Here is a 24,651-nt window from a genome sequence, read left to right on the forward strand (position 1 = left end):
ACCTCAGCTGGTTAAGTCACACAGCCACCTTCGATGCTTTGTCGTCCTTCCACATTCATGGCACTACGACTTTGTTGGCATCAGAAGAGGCACATGTTACCCCGGGGAAGAGCTGGCCCAAACGGCGCCCCCCACTGGCTGAATGGAGAAGCACGGGAATCCGGCTGCCCGGACACCTGGGACTCGGCTGAATCCAAATCGAAAGCCGTGCCAGGTGGTTAATGTGCTTTTCACCGCCGGCTCCCGCGGAGGTGGAATCGATACGGCTGGTTAGCGGCTTCCTGGGCGCAGGGCCGGGCGCAATGCTCGCCGTGGCGACGGCGAAGACTCTCCAGGGAGGAAATGAGAAAGTGCCGTCTGGGGCTGCGTCCACATGCCTCACAAGATCGCATTGTATGCGACATGCGATGAAGGGGTGTGAAGACGTGAAGTGCTTTTTCAAGTAAAAATGCGAACGAAATGCATTTTTCTCTCATCACATTGACAATGAAGTGACTACAACGGTCAGCACACACAGAAACACATGCTTAGGAACAGGAGTTAAAAGAAAACTGATGTGAAGCTTGTATGTTTATTAAAACGCCACTCGACACCGTTGTGGCTTATAGACCCGGCATATTTGCAGTGAAAATCTTCCAGCCACACAGATGGAAACTTATTACCCTCCTCTTGCCCTCAGCTGGAAAAAAAATAAACAAATTCTGAATTTTATCTTTGACAACACAGTCTACAGAACGTAATTACTTCACTGCGACAGAAGTATTGTGAAGAACAGAATTGATTTCCTCTATCTGATGAACATTCTGAATTGTAATTGTTGTCCTGTTTTGTAAGCGATTTCTGGGCCATAATTCCCAATGGAACCCGTTTCATTGGCGAGCAGAAGGCAAAGACACCTAATAAACCTTCAAAAATAGCTTTTTTGGAAGGAATTTCACAGGAACCGTGGACCCAAGGAAGGATATAACTGATATTCATCCCTAAAGATATGTACCATGACTTTTTGGGGTAATTCAGATCCTGATGTAAAAAACGGACTGCATGAGACTGTTACCGTTTATAATATCAAAGATTATGGATATTTACTCCATAATATCCATAATTACTCCACAAGAAAGGGAATGAATTTGACTGGTGGGACGGATACCTCACGCCACATTTACCTCTCCTTGTGAGATCCTTCCTTTGTGGCATGTGGATTGTGTTACTGCTACATCGTGTCACACTCCAATGCTCCACAAGAGGATCATTTGGGATTACGAGTGGAGGGTGACTGGATTCTGTGCAAGCTTCTGAAAGAAAAGCCTCGCGCTGATATCTTCTCATCCGTGGCCTGTGGGCGCCGGAGTCACACCATGTGGTTACCGTAGGCAGCTCTCAGCATCGCTGGTCTGCAGCGGCTCGACAACAAGCCAGGTTTCTCGTGACGTCTTTGAACCTAAATTCTCTTCTGACGAAAGCTTTAAGTCTGAACAACGCCTCCAATGCAACATTCACATTCATGTACGCATTTTTCAGCTTCCTGAGAACTTCAAAGGCGAACCAGCAGATCAAAACGATGAACATTCACGGCTCTACAGGAAATAGATTAACAAACTTGGGAAATACAAAGTGCGCAGTTTGATGGCCTGTGATTAGGGGGTTGAAAAAAACTGCCAGGGTTTTACACTTAGGTGGCTTGTGAAAGAAATCGAGGTTTCTTTAAGAAACAGTACCCAGATGGGGGCAGGGAGGAGGTTCGCTGCACCAGCCTGTGGGGCCCCCACCTTCACGGTTATGGGTAGTGTAATACCTTCAGGTATTAGGTGTCCCATGTCGGTCGGGGGGTGGAGTTGGTTTTTTGCTTTTTGGCGCCGTTGAACTAGTGTGTGTGTGGATATAACCGAACCACTTGCTGTTAATAAATCCACTTTCTGCAGCAACCATCGGAGATCTTATTTCTTTTAATCTGGTCATAACAGTATGATTCCTGTCCCATATGTGTTTGCAGAGTTTCAATGTTTTGTGTGTATTAGTCCTCATTTCCACCCGATCCCTCCAAGACCCATGTGTTCAGTAACGGCGTTGACTTTTGTCTAAGGGACTTTCCAATAACCAGTTAGTTTACTGTGACCCAGCTCTGGGAAGCAGGTCTAGCAATTAGATAATTACTCACACACATCCTGCCCCTAAGCTGTGTTTGGAGGGAACAATTCTGATGTTTCTTGAGATTCTCAAAATGGAGATGTCATCTAGTTAGTAATAGCAAGATGTCTCCCTACGGATTAAAAAGTTTGTTCCTGTAATTCAGTTCCTGTGGGATCGTGGGATTCGAGTCTTATAATTCACCATTTGCTGTTTCATTGAAATACAGAGGAACACAATGAGTTGAATGTTTGAGGTTTTCTTAAGTACTGCAAGCAATTAAAAATATTTCCAATACAGTATAATTCATTTTGAAGATTTCATCTAGCTGAGCTTTGATCCCCTGTGTTACCATACGACTCCCGAGAGAGACGCTACTGTCAAAGCAGAATAATGCTATTATTCGGGGAAACCAGAGGAAATTTAATTAAAGAGGAACGTGTCAGGCATGCAGCTGTGCGATTGATTATGTGTGTGCATGTGCGTTGTCACACGACGACACTATAACTAAGACACAACACCTGGTTACAGCCTTATTACCTTGGAACAAATGACAGTCTCTAAGTGTAGCTGTTTGTGTGCCAGAATTACTGAAGGGGCCTGTCCCCATTCTCCTCAATTACACTCCTTATATTAATGCCGACGTCAGGGTCCAAGCTCCGTAATTGTGATTCGAGAGATGAAATTCTCGTTTAAGCACCTCCTGCAGACCAAAGGGCTAAAGAAATGCAAGACAATAAATGAAATATAAAACACAAAATAGTCACTTCCTGCCTGTTATGGGATGCAAATTTCGAGAGGAACTGGTGCAGTCACATTAGATAAATAGATAGATAGATAGATAGATAGATAGATAGATAGATAGATAGATAGATAGATAGATAGAGAGGAGAGAGGGACGGACCATAATGGATGTAAATTTGGCCAGCATCCCCCTCTCAGCCACCTACTCAATGGAGTCCAAAGAGCAGCTCAGGATAGAGCCAGAGCTCCTGACCAGATTGTTCAGTCTCTTCCTGTCCCTCCCTGAGCCCCGGCACCCCCAGCAGACCACTGCGAATAACATAGCAGATGCTACCATAGTGTCAGTTCAGTCATTGGATGGAGATTGTTCACATGAGCTGTTCCCCACGTTTCGGCGTGGTAACCCTGACTTGGGATCAGCTGGGGCCCACTGCACACTCTGTGAATATCCTGCTGTGTGCCTCAAATTCTGTGTTTAATTCCAAGTCCATTTGTAGCTGAATTAGTGCGGGCACAGTCATTGGCACTCTCAGGTCCTTCAGTAATGACATCATTAAGACGCTCTGCTTCTGCCACGTTCATATATAGCCCTCTGAGCAGTGCCAATATAGGAAGTGAGAATGGACCTAAACATACACTTAAAACGCAAAATATGACGACGTCGTTTTTTTGTTTCCATCACAATCATTTTTAATGCTGCATGACAGGAGTTCCTTTATGTTTGTGCGATACAGCTCTTAATTTGCCTCAAAATAACTTTGAAAGTTTGAAAGTTACATAACCGTGCATTCCGATTGGCTGCCGTATCGATTATAAAGAGCTGTAGAGGTTTTGTCCTTATTGGTACCATAAAGTTTAACTTCACTCAGAGAACATGCTCATAAAATCTGCTTCTGCAGCGGAAATATTATTAATGAGTCTTGCTAAAGTTCTGAATTTATTGACCCCGCCCCTCCAGGGCTCCACCAATCAGAAATGATTGGAACTTCCATATCTGCCTTGAGGAAGCTGCAGGCAGGGCTTCGCAAATAAGGCCAGATAATTGGTGGAAATGCAAGGGGTGGGAGGGGGGGTGAGAGCAGACGCAAAATTACTAGGAATCCAAGTGTTAACTTTGTTTATTTACATTTATTAGCTAGTAGGAACTGGGGCCATTGATTGAGCAGTCAGGTTGACCTGGTACCGTTTACATCTTCCTCCTGTTTAATAAGCACCTGTGTGTTCTGGTAGCCAGCCCGGGAATGGAACGAATCCATCTACCAAATATCGATTGGTGGATTTGGGGGCTATTGATCGCAATGTCACAGACAGACAAAAAGGGTTAAGCTACAAAAGACGGCAGCCTGGTGGACATTTACTTAAGTTACAGGACAGTGTTAACAGGAATCCAGACTTATAAGATGCGGTGTGGTCTTACGAGCAGGGCCCTTAGCCAGCCATGTTAATTACGCTTAATTACGAGTCAAACATCAAACCACAAGTTGTCCATCAACGTAAGCCTGCCATGAAGCCTTGCTAATTTGTTCAGAGAGTGTCAGGTTTTACACACTAACAATAATGAAGCGACTCACAAAGCCCCAGAGGAGGATTACATTTATACTGACAGAAAGGTGAAATGCAATAAATTAAAACAAAGTGAACATCCAAAAGGCTACAGTGGCATTTCACACCTTGTATGGAGTTGAAACGGAAGAAGAAAATGATGGAAATACCTGGAGAACAGTGAAGTGGAGAGGTTACATATCATGGACACAAACAGACTCAGGCACCTGCCTAAATTATCATACATTACGAGCTCAGAGAGCTGAATCGTTCTCCTGCTGATTTGAAGCTTGGATCTGAAGTCAAATATATATCGTACACATACACGGCACATTGGCCTATAAAAACTGCATATATAAGTGTCTGTATTTCTGTGCCATTTCCAGACTCTGATGTAGGAACACCCTGAAATACCCAACTAGGAGATTTCGCACAGAAACACAATGGTGTTGTTCTCACATTAGCAATATGTCATGCGAGGGAAAGAATTGGTGGTTTGTGCTCATCCATGTTGCGTTTGCCCAAATTTAGCGTGTAAAAAAATACCCAGCGGACATTAATGGAAGAAGGCATGGAGGACGTTACTGAGAATGAGACGCATTTTGAGAATGAGACGCATTTTGAGAATGAGGCGAATCAGCAATGCATCGTTAGTTGCCACCGGTGTTACGACAGCGGTTGTTCCAGCTTCTGCCTGACAAATATCTGCTGATCTTACCCTTTGACCTGAATTCCCTGTAAATAATACGGACGATGGCAGGAAATTGCATTTTTGTGCGTAAACATATTAATTTGATGAAGTATCTGCGTCGGCCTTGACAAATAGAGTCTATTTACATTACAAACTTCAGCAGACGAGGTAATAATCAGAATAAAAATGAGCATTTCAGACGTTCATGCAGCATGATAAATGGGTGACTCGTTTGGCCGGGACTTCAAATGGCCTTTTCTTTTTGGTGAAGACGCATGTTTCCTTGTTGCCTGCGTTGTTGGCTGTACTGTATCTTCACCCTTCAGCTCTGAAGTCTGGAGTCACAAGGGTCAACTATGCCTGAAGTGGTCAATCTGGTGCGGATCACACGGGATTTGGGGCCTTGGAGTGGAGGAGGACCTTGCAGCACGTGGAGGGACTCTTACCTTCCGCCAAGCAGCAAAAAAACACCAAGTACATTTTCCCAAGAACACGCTGTACGGACACTGAATCAGATTTTTTTTACTGCCGCTGCACGATTCTCCGTGCAATGAAAGGCTGTTTGCTCACACACTAAACAACAACTAAACAACACAAAGGCACGTGTCAAAAGACAGATTTGGAGACAAAAAAAAGTAGACAAGCAGTAAAATATAACTAACACAAGAGCGGCTTTTATAATACTTTATAGTAATGATAGAGTCAGTAAGTGCCTTGTATTCCTCACAAGGTAGCTGACAAGCAGCACACAGCAGTCAGTCTCTTGCTCTCACTGTCACTGCTGTGACTTACTACCCAGAAAAAAGACCTAAAATCACAGGCTAAAATTATCCGCTTGTGAACATTTGTTCCATCCACTGGAATTGAGGCTTGTTTTGCCTCTGCCCACATAATTGGCTTGTCAGGTACGGAGCACTGTAAACATTTTATACTGCCCGTTGTTTTGAGCATGACTAGAAACCGGAGCGCAGCCCCAGAGATACTTCAGAATGACCCACGGAGACATTTATGCATAAGGGCACTGGCACCGAATGGGACTGGATTCAGGAACGTCCCATCCAAATTGAGAAATATGACTGCAAACCTTGCGGACTACGCTGTGGGGGCTTTAATTTGATTTTTTTTCTCCCCCTGCTGTCTTTTAGTTGGCGAATGTGTAATTTTATTTTACGAGCTCATTAAATTTCACTGTAAAGGAAAATCCGGTGCAAGGTTACAGTAATGAGAAATAGGACAATTGCGTTAATACTGGACATCAAACGGGAAAAGAGGCTTTCGGATGATTTAGTGCCTTTTGTTTCATGCTGGTACATTTCTTTTATAATGCAAAAACACCTATGAAAAAACATGGCATTAGATGATCACTGCAGTCTTCAGCCTCCGGCTTGATAATGACATCACGGCGGCCATAACCGAGAGACCGGGAAGTATCTACCCTCAGGCCGCTGGTGTGCTGAGTGTGGACTCCTATAGCACACGCCATTTTACTCTATGTGCTGTGCACCATCCCACACTTTCACTCTCAATTTTACAACTACAGACGTCCTTCTTCAGTTTTTTAATTGTGTCAATTTGCTGTCCTCCTGATGGACCCTGTTGTTTTTTATCGCTATTTTAATCTTATGTTTTCTTATATATTTTTTGTACTATTTTATTTTCCTTTGTTTTATGCATTTCCCTATCAAGCACAGTCATGGAAGCGGGTGGAAACGCATCTCACGACGCAGCACTACAGTGTATGATTCTGTATATGGTAAATACGCTGTGGTGTCTCCACTTGTGCTGAGTGAGCCCCTACGTACAGCAGGTGCAGTAGTGATCACGTAGGCCTGTGTGCAGGGGTGGGGGGGGGTGTTCTCGCTTCGCACGAAGAACTGGGAACCTTACCAGCCAGACCGAGCCCAGAAGGGTCCGCACAATCAGCCATGGTAAATCCACAAAAGCAAAAAATTGATTGTTTTCATCTTTTTTAACTGGCTATAAATATTTATCGCCCAGGCTGACTGTTCTTTTATGGAAAAACATGCAAGGTGCTGTAATGAGATAATATTTTGCAGGGCCGAGCACGTCTTCGCGAACCGTTCCTGCACATTTGGAAATGATGTCCTCTGCTCTCCTCGACAGCCAGCTTACCTGGGCAGTTTGGGCTTTTATTACCCCCTCAGCCGGCAGGATGACATCGGCCAATTCGGCGTGAAATACAACACGCGCTCCGCTGCGTTCGGGCAGCGGCCGTACCACCATTCGGAGAGAACAAGTGAACGTCACGAAACATCAGAGGGACCACAGGAGATGTTTACCAGCGCTCCAACTTCCCCTTTATTTGGGGCCCCTTTTGACCAAGTAAAATCACTACACTACTATAAAATGACCATGTTACTTATTTAGGAGATACTGAAGCAGCACATTCTGCCAACCAGCTAACTAGCTGCAATCCTATAAATCTACTCACTAGCTATTTATTTCGCTTTTGAAAAATGAGTTATGAAACATGGATTATGTACATATTTGCACCCTCGCCGCCCCCCCAAAACACATTCGTTTTGTGCTAAGGAACCGAAAGGAAGGGTAGCTCATCCGGGTCTGAATTGGATGGTCGTTTCAGCTTTTGAATTTGACCGCGAAACGTGCTCGGCAGCGCCCTCTCTGGCCAGGATGCAGCATGGGAAGGAGCAGCCAGGTTCACACACCAACGGAGTCCATTAGGAGGAATGTCTGCGTGAAAAAGGATAGTCAGCCTTTTTGGGTGGTAGCAGAAATGGGAAAAATAAAAATAGTTTTTTTTTTATAACGTACCCTTTCATGGTATAAATGCTAAAGTATACTGAAAAGAATGTACTTCATCAAAAAGGAAAAGCACAGAGCATACAACCACAAAAACATAGGCTGTGCGTGATGGTCCAAATATCACCATCTTCCCTCCTGAAAAGGGCGGTCACGGTGTTTTGATGTACCCCACATTAGTACACGGTGGCTTCATGACAACATCGTTTCCATGGAAACCCGTAGGGGAAGTGGAAACCGTGTCCTGGAACACTTGATTGGGAACAGTTAATTCCTCCTGAGCTGTGGGTGGACACGAACCTTTAAACAATAACACTGTTTAGCAAGTTCATCCATTAAAAAGAGCGTTTTTTTGTAGGGGGGGAGGGGTTCACTATATTCACTCAAGCTGCGGTTGACAAGGCGGTTCTGGTCATCCTGCAGTTTGAAGCATGACTGTTTGCCATTTCCCTCGGATTCCCGCCTTGCCAATGACACAAACATCCCTCGTCGGCACCTGCAGTACGCACGAGACTTCCGCCATTTCACTATGGGAAGTAGCATCCGGATTCATCCGGAGTCAGGATACAGCCAATCACATCATATTAATTGCGCCCCCCCCCCCTTAGGGGTGGTCCCCTTCACCACACAGCAGTCTTACCTGTGGTCAAGGGCACTGCACTAGAAATATGATTCCATTTACAAACACAGGAGCTGCCCCCTCCTCTCCTCCCACCGGCGCCCCGTAGGCAGAAATTATGAATACACAATACATGATATCACCTGTGGGAGTACTGGGATTCGGAAACGCAGTGCGTGGAAGATCGTTTTGCAGCGTCAATCAGCAAGAGGTTAAACCCCTCCTCCCAGTGCCGATTCTATTGGTTAACCAGTCAAGTGACTGACAGCTTACAGTAATCCCGCCCACTGTGGGTTCAGAAACCTAGTTGCTGTCGTTGCTAGGAAACACCATCAGGTTTATTTGTTTTTTTTTTTGTCCCGGATCACAGGATGGCTGCGTCTCCTACTTGGATTAGAAGTCATAGGAGCTCGCCGATAGTATTCTATCAGTGGCGGCGAGGATTCCAACATGACGATCGTTAATTGCAACAATGGCAACAACGTGTGTCAAAGTGACAGGGCCAATGAGACACCGGGACTGTGCTGACATTGACAGACATCGCCAATCGCTTCGCTGGGTCATAGACACGAGGCAATCTTTCAAGTCAGCCAGGACGTCACTGTAACACTTGTGAGAGCCGTGTCACATGATCGATCGCACTGTCCCTTCTGCGTGTCCCAGGTCCCATGAAATACCAGTCACAGTGTGTTACAGTGACACAGTCACAGTGTGTTAAATTGACGTTTCTCAGTTTCGGCTTATTAGAAAAGGCGTTTCATTGTGTGGCCTTATTTTACTCGCTCCTTTCTGGCTGAGTTACCCAGAGCTGTCCAGAGCTACGAGTTAAAGCATACATTAATCGATGTTGTCTATTCCAAACCATTAACGCTGTTATCTGGATGATAGTCTTATTATTCATCTTGCCAATTTTCCACCTGTGTATCGGAGTCAGTAAATGCAGGGTTTTGTTAGAAGGTGCAGCAGCAAATGTAACGAGGAACGGGCAAACCGACGAGTCACCATCTCTGCTACAGTGTGACGTCCGTGCGGGACGGCGGCCATGTTGGCACGTCTCGTAACGCGGAAGGTAATCTGGAAGCGGCCTCCAGAGACACACTGAAACACGCTAACGGATGGGCATATAAGCAAGATGCCAACGCTGATTTGTTTACGGATTTATCTTCCAGCTGTTGTAATTAGCTGCCGGAGATGCCAGTGCAGGTCTGTGACACCAGAAGTCCAAAACATCCGACGGACCCAGCAATAACAGATGACACAAATGTCAAATAGATGGCATCAAAGCTAACATGCCAACATCAACCGTCTCCCGCGGAGATCCTGAAAAAGCAGAATCAAAAGATGACATTTAGATGCTGCCGAGCGTCAATTTCTCCCATTATTTCGGGTGGCTAAGTGAGATGCTATTTGAATGCATCAAAGTAAAAGGACCTTTAAAGCTAATTAGTGTGTATGAAGTATGAAGGGATTATGCGCATAGGTTATTATGTATTTAGTGCCCCCTTTGTTGGATTACTGGAAGAAATACATATCTGATTTCAATGAAGAAGGTAGCCCCAACAGTTGTGTGAGAGAACAGTAGAGGATGTTAATTTTATCTGCTTCTATCAACTCTTTGATGACCTTCGAAGAGAAGTGCTCCACTTCTTGAGTAGGACTTTGCACCCCCCTACTGCTGGACAGAAATGATTGGCCACTATTGTCCTTCATATTACTCTCACAGCAGCTAAGAAGCCAATCACAAGTGTCAAACTGTGCGCTTCAAGGACAAGGCTTGCAGAAGAGCCAATCAGATTATTCCTCCAGCTACATTCACCATTGTACAGTACATTTGGTGAAAGGTGAATTTTGCATGCATTTTCTGAGAACTAAATATTGTATACTGATTTATCTGTTAGCATTCACAATGAAGACAAAATGATTCTTTGGCATTCTATGTACTCTGCTCCTGTTAAGCAGAGGCAACATTGCAGTTAAGTATAAAAAACACTGAGATACAATGTGACAAACCAGTCTGCCAGGCATCGGCAAACATAATCCGTTCATATTTGCGTTGGGATCAGCCTTGTCAGATGCAGACTGAATACTGCAAAAAGTCACCTGGGACAGAAGGCCATTCAGTTTGGATATAATCACACTGGCGACTCTCAAACATGGCTGCTTACTGCTCTCTGACAGGGATAGCCGGGCTCCTTTTAGAGAGATGCGGCTGAAAACCAGGGTCCATACCGTACCGGGTGCCGTAATATGGCTGGTAGTGCAGTCGCTTTGTTCACACCAGCTACAGGTGGTGCATTATGGGTATTATAAGCTAGATATGTACTGTACCGTTATACGGCTGGCAGTGCAGTCGCTTCCTTCACACCAGCTACAGGTGGTGCATTATGGGTATTATAAGTTAGATATGTACTGTACCGTTATACGGCTGGCAGTGCAGTCGCTTTGTTCACACCAGCTACAGGTGGTGCATTATGGGTATCATAAGTTAGATATGTACTGTACCGTTATACGGCTGGCAGTGCAGTCGCTTCATTCACACCAGCTACAGGTGGTGCATTATGGGTATTATAAGCTAGATATGTACTGTACTGTTATACGGCTGGCAGTGCAGTCGCTTTGCTACATGTGGTGCATTAAGGCCACTGTGTCCCATTAGCCAATCGGGATTTTCCGGCTGTACTTTAACGTTACGGAATACACAGGTGGATGTCATGCGGATAGATGCTACTTGACATCTAGAATAATGATACTTTATCAATCCCCCAGGGGAAATTCTCTCTTCACCTACCCCACCGACTCTCCATGGGACACACAGACACACAGGTGAGAGTGAAGGCTGGAGGTCACAGCGCAGGGTCAACCAGCGGTTGGTGCCCCTGGAGCTGAGGGTTAAGGGCCTCACTCAGGGGACCCTGGATCTGTGACTATTCTGCTAAGGCCAGGACTCAAACCGGCGACCTTCCGATGAGAGGCGCAGAGGCTACATGCACACATTCATTATTCATCACGAATTTAACAAATATATGTGTTATACACACGTATAATCACAATAAAGGTGTCTTATTCTAATTCTGATATACAGGGGAGCATGAAGCTTTGGGTCTGAGCGCAGGGTCAGCTGTCCATCCAGGACCTCTGTAGCATTTTACAGGGGTTTTAAGGGCCCACTGCACATGTGGCTACTTTGCTGAGCATGACACTTAAACCAGCAACCTTCTGATCACAGGCACAGAGGCCTAACCCACAGTCCCATCACCCAAAACACAGGATACAGCGGCATCGCAAGCCCAGTAATCTGGGCTGTGTGGGGAAGAGACACCCCTGCCCTCGCCCAGTGCGGGACCCAGGCAAACCCCGACAGAGGAGGAGAACGGCATGCCCTACTGCGTGTCAGGAAATCGAAGCCCTCTGCTGGGCTCTAGTCCCAAACGAGGTGCGTTTATGTTACATCCTGGCCTGCTCTTGTTTACCATCTAGGCTGAGAGGCACATGAGCCAGACGCAGAGGTATGTAAATGTCTGAATCTGCTCGCCTGACCCAAAGAATATAACCTATGTAGGGGGATCAGAGAAAATGTCTTTGCCGCACCTACCAGAAAGATGAAAGCGTGCCCCTTGTAAGTAGGAGGGTCCAAGCTGTAACTGGTGCCATCTACTCTAATGCTTTAATTTCCATACAATAGCCCACCCGGCCCGTCTAATATTACACTAAAACATAATGGAAGGAAGGGATCGCGTTTATTAAACACCGCCGGACAGGTAATGAGAATTAAATGTGATTTCAGTAATTTAATTTGTAACATTCTGCAGATTATGTGCGTAATTGGAATTGAAATTGACAAGGGCCTGATTCTATATTTACATAGAAATAGTTCCCATTGTAGAACAGCGAGACGCTCAGGCCGCAGGTGAGATGTGTCTGAGTGAAGTGGCAGTAATCTGATTTGGGGAGGGTTGAAGGTTGCCTACACATAATTTATATTATCACCAAGATGAATGGAATGCCAAAACTAATCTGGAATACAATGGCGGAGGTTGCCACGGAAGTCGGGGTAATCTCCGTCCCCTAACTGGGACCCCGGGCTTTGGAAGCAGCTCGGAAAGCCGATAATGTGGCTCATTATGTCGCGCTCGTTAAAAGCGGGGCACCGAGGCACATTTGTGGAAGTTAGGGTCGCACTTCAGAGCAGAGATAAGAGGGCGAACGTGGGGGCGCGTGGATATCCCATCTTATTTACCGTCTCAGATCTGCCTCCATGCGTAATGAGGCGGAACTTCAAAGGAGGAGGAGAGCCACTCCACGGCCCGCGCACATCGTTCCCTGATCTATATGCATAAAAATATCAAAAATAATAATTATGCCACTTAATATTTGCACTCAAAGGGCCTTTAGCTGACAGTTTGCTGCGTACAAATCGGCCCCTTCATCTGCTCCTCTGTCCTGCTAACGGCACACAGACACACGCACGGCTAAGGAAACACGTTTAAAAACGATTTGCTCCCTGGAGCCTCAGTGCTGAGCTGCACAGGGTTTTAAAGGCTAGAGGCCCTTCTGTACTTTTCCTGATAGCTTGGTTAATAAATATTTATGCACTTCCTTGGTTAAATTGCTCTGTCCTCAGGCAGTCCTGGTTTTTGCCTAATTGCTCAGGTTTAATTGTCGAAGGCAAAAGACCTTATTTGCAATTCTGCTGAGTCCAAATCCTTTTTAACCTGCCCCAGTTTGTTTTCTCTAAGCAAACCCCCCCACCCTGAGGGCTGTCTCTACCCACCATACTGCTTTAGTTGTGCCTGACACCACGTTTTTCTAACACACCGAGACAGGCTTCCTTTTCATCAACGTCACCACGTGTATTTACACTTGGTCAAATCGCATGTAATTCATTGACGTGCCCTTGAGAGCCATTCCTGGCGTGAGTCGGGTATGCCCCCTGACTCACAAAAACTCTGGCTTTGAATAAAAGGCTCATGGCAATAGATGGATCCAGAAGGATTCAGGAGGAATGCAGAGATAGTAGCAAATGCTTGCGTTGGGTCCCCCAGTGAAACATCCAGAACATTCTCACTTATCACAGAGCCAGAGACGTTTCTTCACTTTTAAGATTGCTGTCAGGGTTGTTTTGCACAAACGCACCGGTGGTTACTTGGTTCACACCCCAACGACCTTCGCCATTGTTGCAGCTTTTGGACTCGCAAGCAGTGATGCATCAAAACGCTCATGCTGTCTCCCTTCCCCTCTCCAGGCTCTGCCAGCCGCATGCAGACTGCAGCGAAGGATCAGCCAATCGAGTGGCACCAGCCGTTGCCTTGGCGCCCTAGGCGAGCTTCACCACCTGTGCCCCCATGTCCAAGACAAAGTGAAGCTGACTTGTTAGGTAGGGCCCTCCCCAGAAGGTGGCGGCCCAGCAGGCTGCCAGTTTCGCATTATGGGTTGACTGGCGGTGCATCCAAGTGAAGGGACTGTTTTGTACGTACAAGCTGTCAGGTACAGAGACAGGAACATAGGGGTAGACTTCAGACTAGCTTATATTTACTACATAATCAGGGCAGAATTTGCATTAACTGAAATTCGCTAGTTAGTAATTATCGGTGGTGTGGCTATGCTAAGATATCCGGGGCTTGCTCTATGTCTAATGGGCCAGACTGGCAATTCCACAGCTCAGCCTGCAAACTGGCTGCCATAATAAAGACTGGTTGGCAGTGCAGCACAGGAACAGGGTGCTGAAAGCACTCCGGCGCAGCACAGGAACAGGGCGCTGAAAGCACTCCACCGCAGCACAGGAACAGGGTGCTGAAAGCACTCCGCCGCAGCACAGGAACAGGGCACTGAAAGCACTCCGCCACAGCATAGCGCGCTAAAAGCACTCCGCCGCAGCACAGGAACAGGGTGCTGAAAGCACTCCACTGCAGCACAGGAACGGGGCGGTGAAAGCACTCCGCCGCAGCATAGGAACAGGGTGCTGAAAGCACTCCGCCGCAGCACAGGAACAGGGTGCTGAAAGCACTCCGCCGCAGCACAGGAACAGGGCGCTGAAAGCACTCCGCCGCAGCATAGGAACAGGGTGCTGAAAGCACTCCGCCGCAGCACAGGAACAGGGTGCTGAAAGCACTCCGCCACAGCATAGCGCGCTAAAAGCACTCCGCCGCAGCACAGGAACAGGGCGCTGAAAGCACTCCGCCGCAGCACAGGGCATTGAAAGCACTCCGCCGCAGCACAGGAACAGGGCGCTGAAAGCACTCCGCCGCAGCACAGGGCATTGAAAGCACTCCGCCGCAGCATAGGAACAGGGTGCTGAAAGCACTCCGCCGCAGCACAGGAACAGGGTGCTGAAAGCACTCCGCCGCAGCACAGGACGCTGAAAGCACTCCGCTGCAGCACAGGAACAGGGCGCTGAAAGCACTCCGCCACAGCATAGCGCGCTAAAAGCACTCCGCCGCAGCACAGGAACAGGGCGCTGAAAGCACTCCGCCGCAGCACAGGGCATTGAAAGCACTCCGCCGCAGCACAGGAACAGGGCGCTGAAAGCACTCCGCCGCAGCACAAGGCATTGAAAGCACTCCGCCGCAGCACAGGAACAGGGTGCTGAAAGCACTCCGCCGCAGCACAGGGCATTGAAAGCACTCCGCCGCAGCACAGGAACAGGGTGCTGAAAGCACTCCGCCGCAGCACAGGAACAGGGTGCTGAAAGCACCTGAAAGCACTCTGCTGCAGCTGTGCCTCACATTTTCACCTGCCAGGACAGTCTAGAGGGCTTCAGTAACCCAGAACATTCCCCAGATATCTGTAATCAATTAGTTCCATGACTTGCGATAGGTGTGCTGGCTGTCCTGGTCACTAAGCATAAGCAGAGTGTGATATTTGCTCTTGGGGGTGCAAAAACACTGCATCCTGCTGCTTACGTAATGTACTAATGCATGTGTCTTATGCACGCATATCCTGTTATTTTATACAGGTAACCAACAAACTGCTTATGCAAAGGTGAAAAGTGCCAATGCTGGTCTTGCCAATTGCAATTTTGACTCAGATGACTGGGGGGGTTGCTCTGTCCCACTTGACCCCCCAAACTCCACCCATGTTACCAAGTATAGCTAACTCTGGTGTGTGCATGAAAATGTAAGAGACAGCATACTTGAACTTGCCGGAATGTACCAGATCATGCCGTCACGTGCCCCAAGGCATGGGAAGACGTCAAGCTGAGGGCCAGCTGCTTTCCAGGTTATCAGCATCCACCGTGGAGCACATTATTTTTTTTTCACGGTTCAACATGATCTCTTAACCTGATTTTCGTCTCCATATCAAAGACAAAAAAGGAACCACATCTTCACTCAGTCTGAGGTCTCTCTTCCCTGCGATGTGAAGCACAGCTTTCTTGCCGTGTGACTAACGCCAGGTGCTTTGTGCTCCGACCTCCTTCTCGTCCCTCTGACTCGCCACTTTGCCGAAGCCCCAGCAGCCTTTAGGAAAGTCGTGATGTACGGTTTGGAGTCCGGTCCTTGCTGAGCTGTTACACCATTAGTGCCATAATGACCACAATGAGATGTGTATTACCTTATCTAAAGAAGCCAAATAGCAATAATGCAATAACAAGCAGTCTAAACTTGTTAAGGCTCTCCTCATTCTCTGAATACCCAATCCAGTACAGCTTTGGCTCACTGCAGGAACCTCGGCCGGCCAGGTGATGGACTGGTCCCACATAACCACCTCGCTTTGGAGACCAGACGGTGACTAATTGAATTCAGTGATCATTGCTGACACACCACAGCACACAGTGCACAACAAGGAAATGTGTCCTCTGCATTTAACCCATATGTGACATCATGACGTAGCAGGGGGGGGGGCGCTAATTCAGCACTGGGGAGCAGTGCTCGGGGGTGGTACCTACCACAGAGTGCTTGCTCAGGGTACCTCAGTAGTGCCTTGCAGGTCAGCAATCTTTCAATTACAAATGCGCTTCCCTAACCATTAAGCCACCACTGCCCACTAATCACCCACCACTATGCAAGCCACTGTTTATTTTTACATTTTTCTTTTTATTTCTGTTGCTTGCTTACTTTTTGTGCATGGGGGGGGGGGTTCTCAGCTCTTTCTACCTGCTCAGTCAGTTGATTGATTGTTTTTTGGGGCTGTGGTCAGGAATGGAAGAACATACTGGTGTCCAGATGAGAATCTAATTGTCGAGGTACATCAGACACCAGTGAGTCATGTGACCGTTGTGGCTCGGCCAGGCCCCTCCCACAGGCCCCTCCCACACCTGACTTAACCAGCACCCAGAGCTGCTGGCATCCTGAAACAGCCACATGTGTGCTACAGGAGATATGTGTGAGAAGGTCCTGGAAGATGGTCGTTTGGTGGCACAGTTGTGTTGATTCTCTTTGTTTTTTTTCTGTAGCTTATAAAAAATATGAATGTGGAGAGGATTTATTTGAGGGTCATTACTCGCTCCTGCAGCCGAAATCCAAACCCTTTCTGCTTTATGGAGCAGAATCAAATGTAGTCTGATAGTCGCCTGTCAGGGCAGATTCATTCAAACATGAGGGCACTTGTGAAGTATAAAGAACATTTTAGCATCCTAAGGATTTAATTTTGATCTATAAAGGAAGAAACACTGATTTTTACTCTCCACAATCCTCCTGTGGCAATCTCAAGGCCAATTAGCAGGAACTAATTAGTGGAGCTGCAGTTTTTGTCATTTTGTGTGATCGGCACCCCCTTGCAGGGACTTGCATGTGCATTTTGCTCATGTCCAGGGGCCTCTGGTATTCGCAGAGGAGAGGATAAGGGAGAATTCGTGGCCCCCCTGGGTTGGGACACTGTGCCTGTCCCCAGCTCAGCAAAATGATCATTGGGTCCAATCACTACTGGGCCCGCCTGACCCTGGTCTCAACACTGGACAAATAAGCAAAAATGTAAATGCATGACACCAGCAATCCCACGGCACACCAAGACTATGACACCAGTCAGACTCCTTGTGCGTCGACACTTTCATGGTCTATAATAATAATAGTCAATATTAAATATTAATTGTGGTGGGGAAATTCTTTCGTGTTCTAATGAACATGAAAGAGAGCAAACCAGACTCAGAAAGTGACGCGTGAAGCGTCTAGCTGTGTGATTCAGACCCGGTGTTTATGAATGCTGCAGAACACCCCTGTACAGGAGGACCCTGATTTGCTAACTGAATCAAAGAGGCAGGGTGAGGCACCAACACCCATGTATTCCCTGGGGAGTCGCCCTCTGCGGGAAGGTCAGTCTCAGCCAGCGGCAACAGCGGGGAACATGGGACAAGGAATGACAAGGATGAAGACAGATCTCTGACAAAGCGGTACACTGTTCGGAGTTCACCCTGGGCTGTTGTGTTGTGTGGAATTTGTGTCATTTGCTGAGCTCTGTGACAGCTTGGTGGGGCCTTGCTCTGGATGTGTGATGTTAGCTTGCTCTCTTTGGCCTCATGATAGCATTTAAACTAAAATATTTGTATTTATTGCACAATTTACTCATCCAGTTTCATCACAAATCTGACAGACCGGCTTCTCTGCCTCGTGCCCTGTGACGGACCGGCCTCCTCGCCTCGAGCTCCGTGACGGACCGTTCTCCTCGCCTCGTGCCCCGTGACGGACCGGCGTCCTTGCCTTGTGCCCAATGATGGACCGGCCTCCTCGTTTCGTTCACTGTAAAAGCCCATCCTCCTCGCCTTGTGTCCCATGACGGACCGTCATCCTCGCCTCGTGCCCCGTGACGGACAGGAGTCCTTGCCTTGTGCCCCATGATGGACTAGCCTCCTCGCCTCGTGCCCTGTGATGGACCGGCGTCCTTGCCTTGTGCCCCATGATGGACCAGCCTCCACTCCTCGTGCCCCATGACGGACCGGCTTCCTCGCCTCGTGCCCCGTGACAGACCGGCCTTCTCACCTCGTGCCCCATAACAGACCAGCCTTCTCGTTTCGTTCACTGTAACAGCCCGTCCTCCTTGCCTCGTGCCCCATAACGGACCAGCGTCTCTGCCTCGTGTCCCGTGACGGACCGTCCTCCTCGCCTCGTGCCCCGTGACGGACCGTCCTCCTCGCCTCGTGTCCCGTGACGGACCGTCTTCCTCGCCTCGTGCCCCGTGACGGACCGTCCTCCTCGTCTCGTGCCCCGTGACGGACCGGCCTCCTCGCCTCATGCCCCGTGACGGACCGGCCTCCTCGCCTCATGCCCCGTCATGGACCGGCCTCCTCGCCCCGTGCCCCGTGACGGACCGGCGTCCTTGCCTCGTGCCCCGTGATGGACCGACCTCCTCGCCTCATGCCCCGTGACGGACCGACCTCCTCGCCTCATGCCCCGTGACGGACCGTCCTCCTCGCCTCGTGCCCCGTGACGGACCGTCCTCCTCGCCTCGTGCCCCGTGACAGACCAGCTTCCTCGCCTCGTGCCCCGTGACAGACCGGCTTCCTCGCCTCGTGCCCCGTGACAGACCGGCCTTCTCGCCTCGTGCCCCATAACAGACCAGCCTTCTCGTTTCGTTCACTGTAACAGCCCGTCCTCCTTGCCTTGTGCCCCATAACGGACCAGCGTCTCTGCCTCGTGTCCCGTGACGGACCGTCTTCCTCGCCTCGTGCCCCGTGACGGACCGTCCTCCTCGCCTCGTGTCCCGTGACGGACCAGCCTCCACTCTTCGTGCCCCATGACGGACCGGCTTCCTCGCCTCGTGCCCCGTGACAGACCGGCCTTCTCGCCTCGTGCCCCATAACAGACCAGCCTTCTCGTTTCGTTCACTGTAACAGCCCGTCCTCCTTGCCTTGTGCCCCATAACGGACCAGCGTCTCTGCCTCGTGTCCCGTGACGGACCGTCTTCCTCGCCTCGTGCCCCGTGACGGACCGGCGTCCTTGCCTCGTGCCCCATGATGGACCAGCCTCCTTGTCCTGTGCCCTGCGACTTCTGGGATAGACTCCAGAAGAGGAGTATGGAAAATGGATGAGTCAGCTGGAAATCCACTTAAGGAGAATATGAAGTGTTTTATATCTGATGTAACCAGTGTAAAATGCAAATCTTTAAACTTTTCATTCAGGTTCAGTCGGGGAACTGCAAAGGTTCCAAAGCAAGCAAAGGCTGCATATTTATCATCTACTCAGTCAGGCACCAAAGCAAAGACATTGAGCATTAAATTTAGACTTTACTCTGTTTATAATACATACTAATTCCAGCTGCTTAACAGCATGTCCTGTACAACCCATGGACTTTCTAGTTGTGCATATTTACTACCTTAAACCTTAAACTTCACACTGTCCTCGGTAAATTCTGTACAAAGTCAAGCAGCAGTCATATAACTGATTGATAATGGCTGGCAAATGTAACTGAAATGTAAATGTACTTCTGTCTCTCCTGAAGCTGACAGCTTCATCTTAGGAGGCTGAGCTCTGCATTTAATTAACATTTCTGCCGAGAAAAAAAAAATCATAAATAAAAAGAAATAGAAATGAAATTTAGCAGTTCTGCCTTTCATCCTTCAGTCACACACGCGCACACACAGACACACACATACAGACACACACACACAGACTCGGAGGGTGTATTTACTGTTAGACTTTCCACGATCTTTTCTCATTAATATAAAGCCTGATTTCAAAGCAAAGTGTCTAGTCTTTTTTAACACTGATTTCAGTACACAAATGGCGCTTTTGTAAAAATATATGTGTGAGTGTGTGTACCCATTAAATTTGGCAAATTTACTGCTGTCTTTGTAAGATTAAATCCCAGACAGCATCTGAAAGCAGGGGGATTCATTTTATTATCCTTTTGGAAGTTTTACAAATAATTGTCATAAAGTATGAGACATTTTACGAGATTTAATAACTTCAGCATCAACATAATCAGATGTTGAGTGTAATTTCAGTTTTACTTCAGTGTATTGGGGCATCCAAGACCCCTGACTTGCTGACCTGATTGGAGGTAAATGTCACCTGACAAGAATAGCCACTCCCATAAGTTTCTGGTGCAGCCGTCGTCATGGTAGCTCCTGTAGGAGCCTCAGGAATTCCATGTAATGGTTGCTGTTTAGCATTACCTCGCTCTCTGCGCCAAGAGAGTAGGAAAGAACAGACGAGATGTTCCTAACCGCTGGAAAGAGTACGATGCCATTTCTTATTAAAGACACCTTCTGTCTTGCAGGCCTGCACCGTGTTCAGTAGCTGCTGTCATGCATGGTGCAGGGGAGGCTGGTGACAAGGACAAGGGGCCCCAGCAGGAGTCATCAGCCATTATGGTCCATTTGCCCCCACGTCCGCTGTTATATACACCAGAGAGACACCTGAAAATAGATGCGGGGCAGCGCAGTAAACAGCAAAGTCATCTCGCGATGACCTACCACAGAGGTGTCGTTATATTTTGCACCAGTTTGAGAGCTTAAGAAACGTTTCATCTGTGGGGAAGCTAAAATCTCACATTTGCATGAGGCCACCAAGGTTTGGCCCCCTGCTGGCCAAAAACTGTAACCATATTATTCGAGCAGAATTTTGGAGTGGGACAAGGACATTTGGTGTCAACAGCTCCAAGGAATCTTGACCAGGCTGCCTTTCAGTGCAACAGCATAAATTACTGTTTAAGCCTCCAGCACACTTGACATATAATTATTATTTGAATAATATTTATTACAGACAGAAGGTAGTTTTGGGGGACTCTATTAGAGCAGACAGTGGTGAGGATTCACACCAGAAATTGAAAGGATATGGCCTTTCATGGATGGGGGGGGTCGATGGGGGGGGTGTATTTTAGGTCAGGTTTGGACTTATGTTCCTTCATTAAAGGTTCTGCTCAGGTTAGTTAGCATCAGCATGTGTGAAAGTTTCCGTTAAATTTTGGTACGGTAAATATGCAGTTAAGTGCCAATACACTTTTGTTCTTAAAATACATTCTTATGTATTTCCAAAAAGTCTTTTATTGTCTGTAGGATTCTCTGAGTGAAAGTATCTGAAACTTAAGCAAAGTTGAGCTGCCTTTGAACACAAACGGGCTCTTTCCGGAAGATTCCGTCCCGCTCAAAGCGTGTCGCGCTTCCTCGCGGGGCCTACCCGGGTTGACACACGTCCGCGGAGAGCCCCGATTGGCCAAGCACGGCGGGGGCGGCCTGCATTAAAGCGGCTGAGAGCAACAACGAGAGGTAACCACCGGATTCATATCAAAGCAGACCTGTGTATGTGGCGGGGAGGGAGAGCGTGCTCATTATCTCTCGGTCACACGGGGAGGGGCGCTGGGGCTGCCCCCTCAGCGACGTGGGATGCTCTTCATGTTCAAAAGATCGTCGTTCTCAGAGGAACCAGTACTCAGTGAGCAGATACGTCCTCAGCTGACTGCATGGACATGAAGGCCTCACTGCACATTCACTCATCTCTAATGTCCCCTTTTGGAGAAGATTTATGGGTATATTACTGCAGGTTCCCTTTCGCATGTCTTCCCTAATGAAGACGTGTGTATTACTATGTGTGCTTTATATGTCACATCTGTGCTGACGTTCTCTCACAGGTAAAACTCAGAGTGGCGCCATTTAGAGCTTTAATTACACACAATTCATAGCAGAGAAATGGACAGTGATTTATATACTGTGCATTATGTGCAGTAAATAGAGGCTCCGGGTGAATGGAGTGATTATTTGTCATGTTTTTATTGTGGCTGTAAATCAGGCAGCAGACTGTGGTGTTTCGGAAGTTTCGACTTGAGGAGTTCAGCCGAGGAGCTCTGACCAGAGATGGAGATGAGCTGCTTATCAGCAGGAAGGTGCCGCTCTGCATTTCAGTGTCCAGCTCATTGTCCGACTGGGACAGGCGACACACTGGGAGGGGTTTGTATGAAAAAAAAAAAAAATTCTATTTCCTTTCTGAGCAGTGTCTGTTAGATGCACGCTTTTGCAATATTGACATCACTCTACCAAGCAAGGGACTTGAACCTGCAACCTTCTAATCGTAGGCACAAAAACCCACTGAGCCACATACCATGCCAATGTATTGCGCCTGCCATCCTTCTCTCTGCACTGGATGTCAACCAGATCTCCCGTCAGTCCAGAAAATGTTGCAGACTCCATTCAGGTTCAGTAAGAATCAGAACAGTACAGGTTTGAAGTACAGTGGCGATAAGACTGACAGGTCCAAGCAGAATAAAGATAATTTCTGAGCATCGACTAATGCAAGCTAATGCAATAACAAATGCAGCTCTGATTTCTTGCGAACAGAACTTCACACCTTCTGAAATACATCCTGGACACCCATCAGACTTTCTGGCTCCATAGTTCAGGTGCTGGTTTTCCTGCTCTGGTTTTCTGATTGTTTTTATAACCCAAAACCCTGGAGGCAAGAGACAATGGCAGGACCCACTAGACCTCCGTGCCGACCGAGAATAATGTGTGAGTTTAAGTCCAAGGTGGGCAGTGGTTTACGGGACCTGAGACAATCCCTTTAGGAATGAGTGCAGTGTGACGTCACTGTCTGCCCTAGATGCCCCCGAACAGGCACACTGTAATCTCGATTAATAACACAACGACATCCCATGGGCTGTGCATCCACATCTGGCCGGGCCAGCTGTCCGGCTCCCCCTACTGGCTGACTGTTATATAAAACCGTGCGAGAGGCGTAGCGATGCCATCTGTGAACGAAGTCACTGAGGCTATTAGGTACCTGTCTCCCACTGTCCAGATGCTCCGCATGTCTATCTAGTGTCTGTTGCCCAGTTCATTAGTAAAGTCAGTGATCTATTTGCAGAGGGTGCAGCTTCAGAAATCTTTTTATCCTAAATTCCTGTGGGCAAATTTAGTTTACAGATGTATTTATTTAGTGTACAGTATATATCTCTTTGTTTGTTTATGTGTGTGTGTGTGTGTGTGTGCGTGTGTGTGTGCGTGTAAGCGGGATAGAGAAAAAAAGATTAAAAATAAAGTTACTCTACAATCAGAAGGTAGAGTGCAAGCCAGAGAAAGCTCAATGCGGAAGGATATGGAAGAGCTGGGGTTTATCACTTCGCTGTGTTTCCTCGTAGTTCAGTATGGAGTGGCGTTGAGGGGGTGGGGGGGGGCGTTATAGCCTCTGACCTTCTAACCTCTCCTCCCCCCACCCTTGCTGTCTGTCTGTCCTCCACCAGTCACCGGGGATGAGAATACGCCTCATTTTCGTACCACGTCGTTCCTCACCTGTTTCCGATGGCAATTCCTACAAACCATACATGGCGCCCAGGCAACGTAAAAGAAAAATCTGCTAAATAAAAGGAATTAAGAAAAATTAAATGACATCGCAGGCATTTCCCTGCACATCATCAGTTATTTAATCATACCCGCATTGCTGAAATAAATATTTACCAAGTTGGGTGTCGCTAATAAGGTACTTATGGAAACCAGTACTATACATTTTATATGCGAAGGGAAATTGTGTATTTTATTACGTCTTGCGGTTGAACAGGCAGGTTACAGTGATAAATATAATGACCTGAAATGTTTAATGCACAGAGAGGAAACGATGAAAAGATAATTACACATTGAATTTTCCGCCTGAGTGACTCCCCGTGTCTGAACAGACGCGCTTGAGCTTCCTGCTCTCACTGGGAGATGAATAAGCTTTTCAACAGGGCACCTGCACGCTCCCCAGCACCCCCATAGAGGGAATGCACCTACTATGGGATGTCTGTACACTAGGCTGCCGCTGGAATCGATATCTCTTATTTAGGAAGTTAAACAGTTATACGCAAGTGGCTGTATTTTCTATGGAGAAACATAGAGAACTGGTTCCTGGCACATTTACTGGGAGTTTCAGCATCAGAGAAGGTCTCTTTGAGATGTTGATTAACTGTTGTATGAATTTTAAATGAAACTCGAAAGGTAAATTTAGGTAATTTTTTTGTCCCCTGAGTCAAAGCCACATATTCTGTTACCATGGTGAAAGTACAAAAATCATTTACATTGATTTGACAGTCCCACAAACTGTCATGTAACTCAAATTTGACACGAGACACTAGAAATTCATATTAAATAAGACGTACAATTTATCTTTTCATTTATTTTGTAAGTTTAATTACAGGCATATGTCACCTTTCTGTGTTACCCATCTTCATGTATCTTGGACGTTTTTTGCAAAAGGTTTTATTTCAGTGGGTTTTACTTAAGTCATGAGCTGCCTGTATTTCCAATATATCG

The sequence above is a fragment of the Brienomyrus brachyistius genome, chromosome 14 (genome assembly GCF_023856365.1).
Source record: "Brienomyrus brachyistius isolate T26 chromosome 14, BBRACH_0.4, whole genome shotgun sequence".
Lineage (NCBI taxonomy): Eukaryota > Metazoa > Chordata > Actinopteri > Osteoglossiformes > Mormyridae > Brienomyrus > Brienomyrus brachyistius.